The 2,967-nt window shown below is 55.5% G+C and overlaps 1 long non-coding RNA gene across 1 annotated transcript; it reads right to left on the bottom strand.

Moving 5' to 3' along the window:
• Nucleotides 1–446: 446 nt before the first annotated feature.
• Nucleotides 447–1,436, bottom strand: LOC125914153 (uncharacterized). Its single transcript, XR_007455225.1, has 2 exons — nucleotides 1,217–1,436; nucleotides 447–608 (listed from the first exon to the last, which is right to left on the bottom strand). It is a non-coding gene; the product is annotated as an uncharacterized LOC125914153 (long non-coding RNA).
• Nucleotides 1,437–2,967: the final 1,531 nt, after the last annotated feature.

Consider the following 2,967-nt stretch of genomic DNA (forward strand, 5'->3'; position numbering starts at 1 on the left):
CGGGTCAAGGGCTTCTTAGCCCTTTTGTTGCCTCGTTGAAGTTCCAGGAGCATAAACAGCCCCCGTGCCTACCCCAAAGTGTGTTGGGGGATGTCTGGACTCACCACCCCACTAGGCACACACTAGGGGTCCTGCTAGGGCACTGGGCATTCGGGGGATTTGCCTGGCAGGGTGCCGTCCCTTCTCCCCCGCTTTCGCAGTGTCAGACCAGAGTCTTTGTGCTCACGCATGGTGCAGCAATGACACTGGTGACGAGGGCCACAAATCACAAAGCTGTGGGTGAATAACATCATCTTGGGATAACAGATCTCAAAGGGCACCAGCTCAGGGAGAAGTTTCATATAATAGCTACGGAAATCGGCTAGTCTCACCAATAATAATAATAAAGGCAACAGCAATTTGCACCCCATGGGATTTTCCATGGCAAATGACAGAAAACCAGAAACTGACTTAAGCCCCAAAGGCAATTTATTGGCTGGCGTAGCTGAAAAAGTCGATGGATTGTGGAATGGCTTCATCTAGGGGCTTTCTTTCTGTTTCCCTACGTTCAAACTCCCCGCCTTGGCTTTCCCAAGCGGCTGACGGCAACTCGAGGCTCCTGTGTTCACCTGCAAGGCACCAGAAGAACACGCTCCTCCGCTAAAAGATCCGGCGACCGTCTACAATGCATCAGCCCGATTGGCTCTCATCGGGTCACATGGTCTCAGCCAGCCAATCCCAAAGGCAGGAAGAGGGGGCGGTGATTGGTCATCCTGAGTCACATGGCCATGTTCACGGGGGAGGGGGGCGGAGTGCACAGCACCGAAGCCACGTGGGCTGGAAGTGGGAGCAAGCTCAGTTGCCCAGAGGGAAGTCGCAGTGTGGTTATCGGACACAGAAGCCGCGCTGAGCGGGAAAGCGTGTACCCGCGTGGCCGGTGGCGGCTGTTAGCCTGGGGTGTGCCCGGCGTTCTCCCCGGGTGGTTATGCTGCCACCCTGTCCAGTCGTGATGGTCCCTGTTTTGCAGGTAGAGAAACAGAGCCCTGGAGAGGTCAGGCCACTGGCCTCGGGGCCCACAGTGACGGAACTGGGGTCTGAACGCCGGTCACCTGCCGACAAAATTCATGCCTTGTCTTCTGGCATTCTTTCTATGCCAGAGAGCCCTCCCTCCTTTCGTTCACCAGCAACAAAGACAGAACACTTGTGATGAATGACATTCTTACGTTTCAACACTTACTAGGAGTCCCGCTCGATTCCTGCTGGGAGATAGCCATCCTTCCCTTTCTCCTGGTCTCCGGCGAGCATTCTAGAATGCCAAGAGCATGGAGATGAGGTCACTGTAAGATCAGCCTGACGTGTTTTTCTTTAGTTTTTATGATGAGAGCTTTCAAACATACACAAAGTCAACGGAGTGGCGTAAGGTCGCCCCACGCACCCATCACCAGCTTCCACGGTAACCCCCCGCTCCCCACCCCTCCGCCCTGATGAAGACGTTGGGGATGGTTGTCACGGCTGAAAAAAAATCGACTTGAATTCATTTGTTGAAAGTGCACGGAGTGACCTTTGGTGGGAAAGTGAAGTTCTAAAATCCCCCAGAAAGGCAAAGCCCACACGCGTCCCTGAAATACGCCTTGATACCTCGTTGTCCCTCAGATCTAAGGACAGTTTGGTGTTTCTTCATTTGAAGTGATCAGATGAAGTGGCCGGCTAGGGCCAGGTTGTACTAAACTCTGTCACCCCCGGCCCCCCCACCCCCACCCCCGCCCCTGAATCCTACTCGGTGCACGGGAGCCAGGAAGAACCCGGGAGCCCTTGTTCCCATCCGGCACCGTGCGCCCACTTTGGGGCGAGTGCTCCTGGAGCAGAGTGGTGGTGGGATGGAGAAACCGGCTGGGAGAGGTCACCCCCGCTGTTTAAATTCCTTTCTTCTCTCTAGCGTGGTTTCCTGATGCACGCACATGCACGATACCGTTTCACCATCCAGCTGTCCCGCGCTGTGGCATTTGAATTCCTCTCAAGCCCGATAGCTTGTGACGTGGGCTCCGGGCTTGGGGCAAGCCCTCGTCCTGCAGGGAGAGCCCCAGGCGCATCTCAGCTGGGACAAGCCTGGCGAGAGGCTAGGGCAGAGGTGACAGGTGGCAGCCACCGCGTCCCGCACCTCGGAGGGGGGCTCTTGCTGGCTAGTGTCCCCCCCACCCCAACCCCGCTTGGTCTTCCCCTCCGGGATCGTCCTCCCCAGCGGTGCACGGTGAGCCTGGGAGGCAGAGCCGTGAGTCCTCCTCCCGTTGCTGGCCTGCTGGGGCCAGTCGACTTGCTGGGCCATTAACCAGCAAAGCCACAGCAGCCATAAAATTAATTTCCTTCCTAATATATACAAGACTTTCTCTAGCAGAATTATGGGCCGATATGATCAAAGTGTGTAAGTGATGTGCTTATGCTATCAGTTTCAACCCCTTAATGTCCTCCTGTCAAAACAAAATCCTCCAGAAAGGCTTTGAGGGGAATCACGTGGGCATAATGGCTTTCCAAAAGAGAGCCCTAAGTACTTGGTAACATATACAGAGCCGACTATTAGATCGGCTGGTGTAATTGTCCTTATATTTTAATGTAAACACGCTTATATTAGCCGGGCGCTTCATCCCCGGCGCAGACCCGGAGGTGCAGAGCAGGTGGGGGAAGGGTCCGTGGCTTTAGTGGGAACACGGAGCGGGGGAGGAGGCTGTCAAGGCCGGGACACGGACAGGAGGTCAGGGGGCGTGGGAGGGGAGGGGGATGCGGCGGAGGGAGGCAGAGGCAAACTGGGGAGACCTATCTGGCTTTTATTAATAACACGAATGGCTCCCGGGTGGCACTTTGAACTTTTGTTTTCCCCGGAGAATTTTCCCATCTCAGTTTCGCTTTGCCCTCGAGGTCACCTCTGCAAGGTGGACTGGGAGAGGGAGGGCCCATTTCACAGATGGAGAAACTGAGGTTGAGAGAAGGCTCTTC

This window comes from Panthera uncia (assembly GCF_023721935.1).
Source record: "Panthera uncia isolate 11264 chromosome D3 unlocalized genomic scaffold, Puncia_PCG_1.0 HiC_scaffold_8, whole genome shotgun sequence".
In the NCBI taxonomy this organism is placed as follows: Eukaryota; Metazoa; Chordata; class Mammalia; order Carnivora; family Felidae; genus Panthera; species Panthera uncia.